The sequence below is a fragment of the Euprymna scolopes genome, chromosome 46 (assembly GCF_053919585.1).
Source record: "Euprymna scolopes isolate OS-2025 chromosome 46, ASM5391958v1, whole genome shotgun sequence".
NCBI lineage: Eukaryota > Metazoa > Mollusca > Cephalopoda > Sepiida > Sepiolidae > Euprymna > Euprymna scolopes.
In genome coordinates, this window is record NC_136527.1 from 35302318 (window position 1) to 35316640 (window position 14323).

General features: G+C 30.4%; 1 long non-coding RNA gene across 1 annotated transcript; it reads left to right on the forward strand.

Moving 5' to 3' along the window:
* Positions 1 to 1477: 1477 nt before the first annotated feature.
* Positions 1478 to 11514, forward strand: LOC145270440 (uncharacterized). Its single transcript, XR_013865357.1, has 3 exons — positions 1478 to 1606; positions 3690 to 4135; positions 8357 to 11514. It is a non-coding gene; the product is annotated as an uncharacterized LOC145270440 (long non-coding RNA).
* Positions 11515 to 14323: the final 2809 nt, after the last annotated feature.

Consider the following 14323-nt stretch of genomic DNA (forward strand, 5'->3'; position numbering starts at 1 on the left):
GATCAGACCATTGCATAGATATCCTGTAGTGTTAATATAGGTAGTGTTGAGAGCTGTTATCGTGCTGTTATAGTCCATAACATCTCATTATTTGTAGTGTTAATATAGGTAGTGTCGAGAGCTGTTATCGTGCTGTTATAGTCCATAACATCTCATTATTTCATAGATCGCTGCTGACAAAGAAGTTTTGCGAGTTATTTTCAATTTCGTCATTGTTTGTGGTACGTATATAGTTATTGAAGGTTAGTTTCCAGTGTTTGTATACTCTCTCTCTGAATTCAGAGTAGTGGATTCCACGGCAAATATGTCAGGTGTAGTAGTTTATTCATTTCGTTGTTTTTCTTTAATTTGAAGTTGATAAAATTGTAGTGATGTGTAAAGAAGAATGAAGTAAGAGGAAACAGGAAAACGTTTGATAAAAGTTTTATTAACTTAAAATTAATACACGTGTTACGACTATAATCGAGTTTAGATGGTGGAACAGCTATTTCCGGCCAAGGGGGATAATTACAATATTTATTATAGCTAAGGAACCAAGGGTAATTTAAAAAATAAATAAATAAATAAATCAATAATATCATTTATTTAAGAAATTACAATATTTTTTTTTAATATTATTCCTCAAATAAGTAAATTACAATTCAGAAATTGGGGTCCTATTTTTACCAGGGTTAGAGAGTATTTTGTCAATCTTGTCTATAGGAATATGTTGGATTATCCATGTATATAATCAGAAATTAACGATAAAGTTTTGTTTTTTAAGAAAAATCAAAATAAATTTCGAAATCGATTAAAATAAAAGTATTGTTTAATTATCAAATAGTAAAGTTTTTCTATGAAATATATACACACACATCTATCTATCTATCTATCTATCTATCTATCTATATATATATATATATATATATATATATATATATATATATATATATATAGAGAGAGAGAGAGAGAGAGAGAGAGAGAGAGAGAAAGAGAAAGAGAGATGTTGTTTGTTTTTGTGTTAGCGATACGTTTTTGAATGAATTCAATTATTTACGAAAGTGCATATATATTTATAACTTTACTGTTTTGTTAAATAAGCCACTTTTTATTTAATATATATATATATATATATATATATATATATATATATATATATATATATATATATATATATATATATATAATGAAAGCGATTTCGAACTTTATTTTCACTTTTAAAATATTTGTTCCATCAGAAAATGGACGAATATTTTAAAAGTGAAAATTAGGCTCGAAATCGATTTCATTACAAATAGCTTACTTACAAAACAGTAAAGTTCCAAGATTAACTGTTAAATCGTCTTTTTAATAATTTTTTTTAAATACAAATAAATTATAGTAATTATAAAAGTGTGTGGATTTTTTTAAACATCTATTTTGTATGAATTATGTCCCTTAGTTTAGCCCCTTCAACAGTTCTCTCCCTTGACCGACATTTTTTTCTTATAGAGTTTCTCCTGACTCGACACCGGCAGTTCGACCGGTGTTTTTTCTTTAAGTGTAATTGTAGGCAGCAGCCTTTTTAGCTCCCATATGTCTTTGTCTTTTATCTTCTGTTGTCCTTCGTTATTTTAAGTCATCTCCGGTAAGAAACATTATATATCTCCTTCTTTTTAATATTTTTAACGTTTTTTATTATTTCATCTTAACTACTAACTTTGTTTATTTTCTTTACCCACAAGTCCGGCCCCCTTACTTCTAGTTGTGTTGTTCATTTCTTTACGCAAACGACTCCCCATTCAGCCTTTTATAACTTCTCGTTTTGTGTATGCGTTTTTCTCTCACTTTTTTTTTTTTTTTTTTTACGTGTTAATTAGCATACGACTTCCTGATTCTTATCTTTTGTCTTTGTGTTCTTAACAATATTTTTGTTTGTTTGCTTTTCTTTCATTGTTTTTTTTTTTTACCGTATCTACTCTCAATATGAGTGCGTTAATCAAAAAGGTTAAAAATATAAACAAATCAAACTTAAAAGGGAAGATAATAACTTCCGGTGAATGCCGGAAAAATATCCAGTAAATAAAACGTCGTTTAGTAAATCGTTATTTGTATATAAAACTAAATATTTTATCGTGGTTTATTTATTTATATTTTTTATCATTTCATTTAACTTAATATGAAAATGGATAATAAACTTTAAAATATCAATTATTAAATGGATTTTATTATTTCCTTTTCTTTAAAAACTCAGTTTTATTTTTATGGATACATGTGTCCAGTGACATCGATATAATGACTAAAATCGCAAATTATTGTCTTTTTAAATGAAAAAAAAAACGCATGAATTTCTGTTTGCTTTTTTTATATAAAAAATAAAACATTGTAGATGTTAACAATTAAAAATGTTTTTAATATTTCAGGAACATTACGATAAGCAGTATTCATTCAATATTTAAAAAAAAATAATATTAAAAAAAATATTTAATGTGGTTTTAATGATAACAATTACCACAAAAATTTCGATTGCATGGTTTAATGACTGTTTTTCTCTAAAAAAAAAAAAATTCAACTTCATTTCAAGCCACGCGTGACACTCTGTTAATAAAGATCAGTAATCTTAAACTTCATGCTATTCTCACGAGATCCTAATTTAGCCAAGCGTACATAATGAACACTCGTGACAAGAAAACATTTACGTTTGAACGATTTGATTTAATATTCCTAACACGTAAATAAATGTTGTTATTTGACATTAATACATTGATTTCGAGTTCTTTTTCAAGTGTCGTTATTTTCCGAAGTTATTTCTCTATTTTTATTTTATGTTTGTGAGGATGTGCCTTGGTGGAAACCTTCTATTAATCTGTGATTTTGTTAAATTTACTTTTAACGGTTTTGCAGATGCTCTACTACCTTTGATTTCAAGAGATTCCTGCACTTGCAACCTTGATCCTAAAAATTGATAGATGCTGATTATGAATGGGTGAACAAAGAGTCACACACATAGAAGTTAACTTTAGACTTTAATCTTTCAAAACACATTGAAGAAATAATCGGAAATACATAAAACTATGATAAGTCCGACAATCTCAATCTATGTTCACCTGTTATCAGTTTCCGCCATTAAATTGCATGTCCCACGAATTATAGAATTAATGAAGATGACGCTTGTACTCTTTTCTTTCTCATGTAGATATTAAAATATTTAATAAAATAATATTAATTTTATCCGTGATGATATTCACCATATAGATCGGCTCTATTTTGAAATTATTTTTTTTTTAATTTTCCTCTTTAATTTTATTTTCTGCGAACTGGCTCTTCCGTTCATCAAATTGAATGTTAACTTGAGCTTGTAAAGTCAATAACATTTAAAAAAAATCGTTTCCTTTATAAAAGCAGATAAAGTTAATCGAAAGCAGATTATAAAACAAAAACGTAAGTATTACTACATGAAATTAGTATCGATTTGTGCGCATTTTTGGAATACGTTAAAAATGTAAGGGAGATAACTACTTTTACTAAACGAATAATCCTAATGAAAATGTTGATTTATCATTGAACACTTTTTGATGTCGATTGCTTTTTGTTTTTAATATTGACTTAAACATAAAAAACAATTGTCGTCGTTTACCAAAAAAAAATAATTTTATAAATTTTATGTATTTTTAATTGTTTCATAAGTTTAAAGTAAAAAGTTTTATTTTTTGTTTTTTCATTTTTTTCAGCGGATTATTTTAAAGTTTTTCAGGTGTGCTAAAAACGAATATATACTTCAAAAGTGGCACAGAAAATTACTTTTCATGATATGAGGAAATTACTTTTTCAAAAAGTTGGAATCAGTTTTTATCGAAAATTCTCCAACAATAAAGTAGGCAGATCAGAGTTGGGCTGGGGACCACCTTTGCAAAATTTTGCAAGATCGCAACCCCTGCTCTGATCAGAAGTCAAGAGGCTAGGAGACCAACCTGTGCGTCTGTACTTTTATTATCGGCAATAAATAATGTCCACTGAAAGTTTCCGTCATCTAAGCAGACCCTGTCACAATCCTTTAGATAGTTAGTAACAGTCAGTCATATGCAAACACTTCCATCAGAAGCAGCAGCAGCAGTAGATATAAGCACGAGTCAAACGTCACCGGTTTTTAGTCCGATCATCAACCTCCTCAAGTCAGGTGAGTTTAACTTTTTTTCTCACATTTTCTATATAAATGTTATGTAAAATAAGAAACCACTTTCTGGCCACATGGTGATAAGTTTTTTAAATTTATTTTGTTGGTCTGCCTGAAAGCCATTTTGGTTAATTGTTATTTATTTTTCACCTTAACTTTTAATATTACAACTTCTTTAGGTTTTCGAATATCGCATTTAAATTTGCTGCAAACGAAAATGGTCACTACTGATAACATAAGGAAGTACACGTATTTTTATACAGATTATACTTTATTTTTGTTTTTTAATATCCTTGTGTCTTTATTGACAGAGGAAATCAGAAAAGAAAACGAAAAATATTTTTCGACCAAAACAAAGGAAAAAATTGACCCATTCCCTAGGTGGCCATAAAGTGGGTGCTCATTTACGTTTAATTCATATTTAAATAAGATCCTTCACTCTTTGAAAAAGTAAATTTTTAATATCATGAAAACTATTTCTCTGCACCATTTTTTGAAGTACATATTCGTTTTCAGCATTCTCCAAAAAATTGATAAAAGTCGTCATTGTAAAGGATTGCGGGCGGTGGTTGGAAAGATCATTAAACGAAGCAACAAACCTTAAAAACATAATCATGACTCTTAAACAAATTACAATATTACGTTTTTAAAGTTTTTAGATTAGGAATGATTCATTGTATTATTTAGATTATTAACACTACTGTTCTCATCTTGAGTGTTATTTATTATGCAAACATTGTAAAAATAACACTTGTTGAATATTTACTTACTGGATTGTGATCGTACATGCAGTAATCTGCACAGCTTACACACCAAATATTCAAATTCACTGGGATTTTGGTTTCGAATCTTACTGATCAGTTATAGAGATGAGAGTATGTAATGAAGCTCTTGCACTCGAACCATTCATTTAAAAAAAAAACTTACACCTGCACATAATCTGATACCATCGCAAGAACAAATTTAGAAGGGAAGACATAAAATATGATTATTTTAGGTGGATACACAAGCATTTACTCCAGTGATTTCCAACAACGCTCTTGACTATGTTTAAAAATATATCACTTGCATGTTTTACATCTCTGTCAGAATGCCCTTTTTGTATTTGCCATTTTCCTCACCTGCGTTACCATTTTTTCAACCATGCAGCACATTTTGCCTCACTGAGTTAAAATACGTTTGATTGCTGTCTTTTCTCATCGTGTCCTTTTTTCTGCCTTTTTCTCTTCTCCTTCCCATGAAATCAGCATATGCACACTTGCTTTATTTGCATATGTGCTAAGACGGCAGCTGCTTATATTTTCAGTAGTCAGCAAACCTATGGCTGCTGCTGATTTTCTCACAGTAGCACAAAGCACGTTATATTACAAGAACATGTGTTTTTGTATAGCTGAATTATATATGCAGCATTTAAATAAAATCTGAGTATTATATCTCTAATTTCTTTCATAATTTATTTCAGCTGGTAAGATCCTTCTGGAAATTTGCTTTATCCAGGGATTTTGAAAGTTATTTAAAAACTGAGATTATTTTAGTTTTTCAATAAGTGTGATTCATTATTAATTTTTCTTGGTGTTGGATTGTATGTTTTATTGTTAATTCTTCTTGTTATTTTTTACTACTGCTGTTACTCCCCCTTTGCTATTGTTATGGACTTTTATTTTTCTTCCGTTTATGATTGAAGGAAGGCTTGTGTCCATGGAAATTAAGTAAGGAACCGTTATCCCTCTCTTCTTATTTGTATGAACTTTTATTTTTCTTTCGGCTATGAGTAAAAGAACCTGTGTATCTACCTTTTAGATACCTAGTCATGTGTTTGTTATGAGTAAAATAACTTGTGTATCTAACTTTTAGATCCCTATCCATGTGTTTCTTATGAAATCTCGATACGTTTCAAATGTTATCTATGATAATCATCTGGGAGGATGTAAGCAAGTAAAATTTTAATCCTCGGCCTCATTTTGAGGTCATAGAGGATAAACTAGTGATTGTCACAAGGAGGATACGTGCTTATTAGTTCTATTTGGATATAGGGCACCTTATTTTCATTGGTCGCTAAAAGGACATCATTTCTCAGAGTAGCATGAAAAAAAGCTTATCAATAACTGACATATATTAAAGATTTCAACTGAAAAATCACCTACAATCATATGAAACTAACAAAAATTCCTTCTCTTCTCTACCTGCATAGGTAAAAGGGCTTTGTCTATATATGAAGAACAAGAGAGAGAAAAAAATTGACACACACTGTGGGTTATTGTAGTCAGTTGTAGAGTGATATGATCACTGTAAAAATGGGCCAATATTTTATGAGATATTTTGCTATTGGTATTCTTAGCTAGTATGGATTGAGCAACACATGTGCAATGTTGATTGCTGGCGAAGTGTAAACTTCTTTATCTTTTGCCTTTTTCTCTGGGCTATATATGTGACCTGCTTTTTGCAAGTGGGTTCATCTTCAATAGCTGCACGTGTCAAATAGTTAACCTTTCTACCACTGACAATATCAATACTGACAAACAGACACCATCGTTCTATGCGTTTGTTATGAGCTGTCATGTGTTGCTTTGTGTGCATATTCAACACACGACATCCCTCCCCTCTCTATTTAAAAAAAAAACTATTCACATATATTTTTTTACATTCCCTCTCCGTCTCAATGCTCTTTAGCATCTAATCAATTCACCCTTCTTTTTGTCACAATTCAACAAAACAGTTATTGCAATGCAAAACAAATATAATAATGAAACTGTCCAACAATCAGAATCAGTATATATATATATATATATATATATATATATATATATATATATATTCTTTTGAAAACCAAAAAATACAAGTATAAAACAAAATAACAAACAAAAAACATTGTACAACATTTAAAATCAGTGTCGACTATATTCCATAGGGCACTTATCCTTTGAGTATGATATGTGCATATTATTTTTTATTTTTTCATTTTTGTTTTTATTATTTTTATTTACATTAACATAACAATATTTTTTCTTTCATTTTTGTCCTTATGGGATGAAGTGTAAATTATAGATGGAGAAGAACGGTGAAGATCAAGCTGGCTTTAGAATCCAGTGCATAAATATATAGTAATAAATAGTGATAACATCTAAAAACAAATAAATTCCTACTCGTATTGTCTGCTAGAATCTGTGCTGCTATGGTTAGAGTACTTGGTAAAATTCAGTTGTAAGTTACATACTCCTGGACGTTGAAGTTTCAATCTTCATTGAGATGGAAAATAGGATTTAAAATTATCCAATGGCACCCTTTGTTTAAAACATGAGAGTAGCATGCTCTTGTGTTGTTCGTGAGGACTGGAACAATTTCCAAACAACAAACTCTTCCAAATTATACTTTAAAAAGACTACTAAATCCCAGAAAATCCTACAACGAAGTAGCCTTATCACATAACCGGATAGGAGACACCTACATAACTCACTCTATATACTAAAAAGTGAAGAACCTCTCAACAGTATACCATGTCACAAACCTTATACAGTGAAACACCTTTACTTGATTGCTATGACCTCACACACATCCATCAACACTACTACAAGGCAACAAACTTAAAAGAACTCTTCAAAAAAGAAAGCCCCAAAACTTTTCTAAATTTCCTAAAAAGAGCAAACCTTTACCATAAAATATAAATGCCATAAAATAACAAACTATTCCAAAATATTACCCGAATATACCCAGCGAAAATCGACTTGGAAAAAAATTTGAAATCGTATAAAATGACCCAAAGAATGTTGATAGACTTCAGAAGTATCAAAGAATTTAAAATAATATATACAGCATTAACTGATCCCTAAAAAGGTCGATATGCTGGTTAAACAAACAAATAAACACTAGAATTTTGTATAGATTTGTGTGTTTAAGAGAAAGATTCCAAGTTCAACAAAATACACCTGAATGAGATGGGAGGTAATATAGAAACATTGTTAAAATAACACCCAAGATGAAAACAGTGTTCTGAAGAATCAAAATAAAATGATTAATAAATCTTCATCTCTAAAAATAAAGAATGTAAAAAAATTTTTAGTTAAATATTTGAAAATAGAACCAAATTAACCAACCAGTATTGATTAAAACTATACACATTTTGTTTTGAATTTCATTAATAATAAATTAATATTTATGAAAATTAACATAAAAAATCCAATTTCACGAAATGAAATGTATTTTTTAAAATGTATTTTATATTTCCAGAATTTGTGCAATGAAAACAACTTCATTAAAGCATCAGAAGGAAATTTCGTCATTGGAATTTATCACACTATCCATTGCATAAAATTTTTGTGGAATTAGATACAAGCAAACATGGGAGACAAACCTCATTCTTGTGAAGTATGTGGTTATTCATTTGCATGGAAGTCACATTTGTTTTCTCATATGAAAACACATACGGGAGAGAAACCACATTCTTGTGAAGTATGTGGTTCTTCTTTCGCACAGAAGATAACTTTGTTGAATCATATGAAAACACATACAGGAGAGAAACCACATTCTTGTGAAATATGTGGTTTTTCTTTTGCAAATAAGTCAACTTTGTTGTATCATATGAAAACACATACAGGAGAGAAGCCATATCTTTGTGAAGTATGCGGTTCTTCATATGCACGGAAATCAAATTTGTTTAATCATATGAAAAAACATACAGGAGACAAACAACATTCCTGTGAAATATGTAGTTATTCATTTGCACAGAAGTCAAATTTGTTGAATCATATGAAAATACATACGGGAGAGAAACCACATTCATGTGAAGTATGTGGTTCTTCTTTTGCTGAGAAATCAAGTTTGTTGAGTCATATGAAAACACATACAGGAGAGAAACCACATTCTTGTGAAGTATGTGGTTTTTCATTTGCATGGAAGTCAAATTTGTTGAGTCATATGAAAACACATACAGGAGAGAAACCACATTCTTGTGAAGTTTGTGGTTCTTCCTATGCATGGAAGTCAAGTTTGTTGAGTCATGTAAAAATACATACCGGAGAGAAACCACACACTTGTGACGTATGTGGTTGTTCTTTTGCATGGAAGACAAATTTATTGACTCATATGAGAAAACATACGGGAGAGAAACCATATTATTGTGAATTATGTGGCTCCTCTTTTGCACAGAGGTCACATTTGTTGAGTCATAAGAAAACACATACGGGAGGCAAGCCACATTCATGTAAAATTTGTAGTTCTTCTTTTGCACAGAAGTCAAATTTGTTAAGTCATATGAAAACACATACGGAAGCCTTACATAGTGATATGGGACTAGAAGGAGAATGTGGCAACCCTAGTTGAAATAAGCAATCTTGATGATGCTGGCTCTTACAGATCAGAGAGGGAGAAAATACCAAAATACCAAGGACTTATGTACGACATGAAAAGAAACTGGAATCTTAAGAAGGTATCAATCATACCAGTCATTATAGAAGAAATCATGCTAATGAAAAAGAATTTCAAAAACTATCTGGCGAATATACCTCATGAACCAAGTGCAAAAGAAATACAAATGATAGCACTTAAAAGGACGGTTAGGATCGTAAAAACGATCTCTTGGTTGGAGTAACTAAAATCATGGGAGAATGTTTGGCATTCGGTAGAATGCCCCCTCCCCAGGAAAATCAAAAGGAAAGAGACAAACCACATTCTTTTGAAGTACCTGGTTCCTTTTGACAGAGGCCATATTTATTGCATCATATGCTAACACATGTGGGAAACAATATCTGATGATCTTCCATAATAAGATAAAGGATCTCAGCATGACAAGTGTAGTTTGTGCAACAGAGAAGTTAGTTTGAGCCATTTGACATTTGCTAGAGGATGGCTACTATACAGTTAAAAACAATGGATTGTGTGAATATATCCACATCATCTGTAAAATGTTGAATATTGAATGCTGCAGCAAGTCCTGGGAACAACAGTTGGACATATCATACACCATCGACTATGACTCTACGATTCCTACAGCTACATGCTTAGAAAATGGAGGAATTAAAGCTGCAGCAAGTCCTGGGAACAACAGTTTGACATATACACCATCGACTGTGACTCCTACGGCTATTATTAAAGCTGACATAATAAAATGAGACAAGGAGAAAGAATCAACGTTAGAACTTAATTTCCCCTTTATTCACTGCAGTATTTTTCAGAAATCGCGACTTCCTATGTTTTATGCACGACATAGAAAAAGAAATATTATTTGGTTAAACAAAGTGACAAAAATATAACGAAATACCAGGGTTTTATGTACGACATAGAAAATAAACTGTAATCTTTAGAAAATCTGTATTCCAGTAATTATAGGAGGAACTTAAATCAGACAAAAGAATTTTTAAAATTACCTGGCAAATATACCTGATGAACCAAGTACAAGAGTGATTTGTATAAAAGGAACATTTGTTTGTCACATGCAAAATATACTGAATACAAAAGAGCTTGAATTGAACATGCAAATATCTATGTATCTCTTATAGAGTTTAAGCGTGTACTGTTTTTAAAACTTCCAATTCAAAAAGTCAACATTCTGTTATGAAAACTGTCAACTCCAAAAGTTACACTTTGTTCGCAAAATGTCCAAATCCACAAGACACCCTGTTATTAAAATTTTTAATTCCACAAGTCGACATTTTGTTGTCAAAACTATAAAATCCAAAAGTCGACATTTTGTTGTCAAAACTATTACATCCACAAGCAGACATTCTGTTGTAAAAACTATTAACTCCAAAACGTGTCATTATGTTGTCAAATCGTTCAACTTCAAAACTCAGTACTTTTCAAGTTCACTTGTACATGCCTACATACGTAACACATTTCTTTTAACTCGTCCTCTATTCTGTACATGTCTTTTCTTTTAGTTCACCTGTTTCTTTAGCATAGAAATGGCGACATTCTGCATCGCTGCCATGACTGTTATCCATAAAACCCATTGCGTGTAAAGATTTTGGGCTTTTTTCTATTTTTTGTTACACAACCGACCCTTTGAAGCATGAACATATGCTAGCTAAGTAAGTTTCGATTTTTCCTACAGAGTAAAATAAGAAAAACAAAAAAGCCATATGATCGTTTGATTTAGTTAATTATTTTCTTTAAAAAACAAATTTGTTATTCTTATGTAAATCTTTAAAATGAAAGAGCATACAACTTTTATGTCGAGGTCACGTCTTAACAGTTTTTATGAAATCAGCTTTAGACAAACATGTAAACAGCCATTTTACTCCTTTTTTTTTCTACTTTTTGTTACACAACCGACCCTTTGAAGCACGCACAGATGCTAGCCAAGTAAGTTTTGATTTTCCCTACAAAGTAAAATAAGAAAAACTGAAAATATTTTTTGTAATGTAGCTCTTTTGTTTATATGAAATCAGCTTTAGACAAACATATGAACACACAATTGTATTGTTTTGAGATTTTGTGAATGTCCGGCATCTGGTAGTATGATCCATGCACAAATGATAAAATTTGAAAAAGTTAAAACAAAATTTTGGTATTCTTGTTATATGTGTGTGTTTGTATTGTTGTTATATAATAATTTACTTTTAAAAGAAAGTTTTTATTCTCGTGTAAATCTTTAAAACCACCCAAAAGAACATATAATATAAATCATTTTTTACTTTTAAAAATTTAATACATCTCAATAAAACATCTATTTTATATCAAGTATTTATGTCTAAATATCTACTTCAGGTTTTAGCCTTTTATTATTGTTGTTTTCATGTATATGTTTCTGGTGCATGATTTCTTAAAATCACGCACACCATGAGAAACTCGTGATGAAATTAGAAATGATGTCACATCATATTATTCTTGTAAAACGTTATTATGAATTCCAATGTCATGAAATCTGTAGCAGCAACAGCACTTGGACTTGGTTGCCCTCCATCTGTTATTGATGAGTTTACTCTCAACCATAGTGAGGCTACCTTTTTTGAAGATCCATGCTTGACTATTCGCCAAATCGCCTAAAAAGTCAGGATAAGTGCAGGGTTTGTGGAACTTATCGGATGAATTTCTTGGTTGCTCACAACTTTCCAGAAGCAAAAACGCGTCGATTACCATACTGTACCAAAGCAATATTCACTGTAGGTTTGTTAAACCGGTATCCACATTTACAGGAGCTTATTATGCTTTAGTTTTCAGGAAATATAAGTAAACTATAAAAATTAAGATGTTGGGCCAGATCAGCAAATATCCCCCTGCAAAATATCCCACTGATGCACAACACAAATCGTTCGAGATCAGAAGTGCGGGTTAGGGTTAGGGTTATCTGAAATCCTCTGCCATGCACTTACTCTGCATCACCTTGCACCATCCGATTTTCACATTTTGAAGCCAGAAAATTGTTTTTGAAAGGGAAGCGTTTTCCAGAATATGCAGCTAGATTTCTAAATTTTTGCATCTTCTACAAAAGCTATCTCCAGAGATGCATTAAACGATGTAAGAAATGTGTAACTCTGTGATGTTCTTACCTACAAAAACAAACTAATAACTGTGGCAATTTTGTTGTTCTACTTATATTAGAAATTAGACTGTGGCATTATCATTTAATGTTGCAGCATCAGGATATCGATAAAAAATCAACAAGTATAAACTGATTAGCCATATACAGCCTCGGCATAGATAGTAAGTTGTGTAGCAGTTATAGTTTGTGGGATTGTTTTATATTTATGTGAACGAATCTTTCTACTTAGAATTATTGATCGATTATTATTGGATTAAAATGCTTTGTATGGGATGTACTTCTACTTAGTGTTTTACAACGTTTCTCATGTCTAAATCATTTAAACGTGCCCACCCAAGTCACCAGCGATATAACATTTGGTGTTAAATTATTTCCTGAATTCTTTTGTTAAAGTAGCGAAAACATGAAAAAAAATTTACAAAATATTAGACATTTTCATTATTTTAACTAAAGTTAACAAAATTTTGTGGGATTGTTTTATATTTATGCAGACGAATTTTTTTATTTGGAATGATTTATCGATTATTATTGGATGAAAATACTTTGTGTTTTGTATTTATGCGAACGAATTTTTTTACTTGGAATAATTTATCGATTAATATTGGATGAAAATACTTGTGTTTTGTATTTATGCGAACGAATTTTTTTACTTGGAATAATTTATCGATTATTATTGGATGAAAATATTTTGTGTGGCATGTATTTCAACTGAACTGCTTACACACTTTTCTCTTTTCGTCGTAATCAATTGGTTTGGAAACATTAACAAAAATGCTCGTGTAACCACGCCCATCCAAGTCATCAGCGATATAACATTTGGTGTTCAATCATTTCTTAACCTCTTTCAGTTGTTCGAGGAACGAAAACGTGAAATAAAGTTAACAAAATGTTAGAATATATATTTACCTTTATTTAACTTTGGATTAAAAAGTTTTATTCTGTATTTTTTTTTAACTTTTCATGTACATACGCAATTTGAGATAAAAAAAAAACTGTGTTTCTTTTTTCAATGATCATTACATTTAATGATCATCGTTGGGGAAGAATGCATTGTGGCGGGCATATTTATTTTAAAGAAAATAAATTCAACATCAATGCATTAGGTGTATCAGAATTTTGGGGGAATTTTTGACACACCTAACACGAAACTGCGATTAAAATATAAAAAAAACTCGTAATTTCTCGCATTAAAGTGGGTTGTTTATTTTCTTTATGGAATATACTTCCCAAATAAACTAATAAAGTTGTTCAAAAAATATTAGAAATATTATTTTTATTATTTATAAAACAGTGTTTACAAAGTACATGCGCGGCGACGCGCGCCTTCAATGACGCTATTTTTTTACGTAATGAAATCAATTGAAATTTACAAGTTAAATTTTTCACAATTTCTAAACTTTAAAAATCTATCAAAATTTTTCTAATGGTTCAATTTTTACGATATTTTCAGGCTCAATGTAAAATTTTATGCTCTTTCCAATAAACTAAATTTAATATTTAAGACAAACGTTTTTTTGTGAAATTAATCCCCCATTTTGAAATGTCTATAAAAATTAATAGAATCAATTAGCTCACCAAAGTTTTATACATCACAAATTGAAGATAAAAGATAAATAAATAAAATATTCAAATTTAAAACAAAAAAGAAGTGTTTTTTAGAAATTTACCTGTAAAGTTCAAATGTTAAAACTTTGTTAATTCAAAAACCACGATGA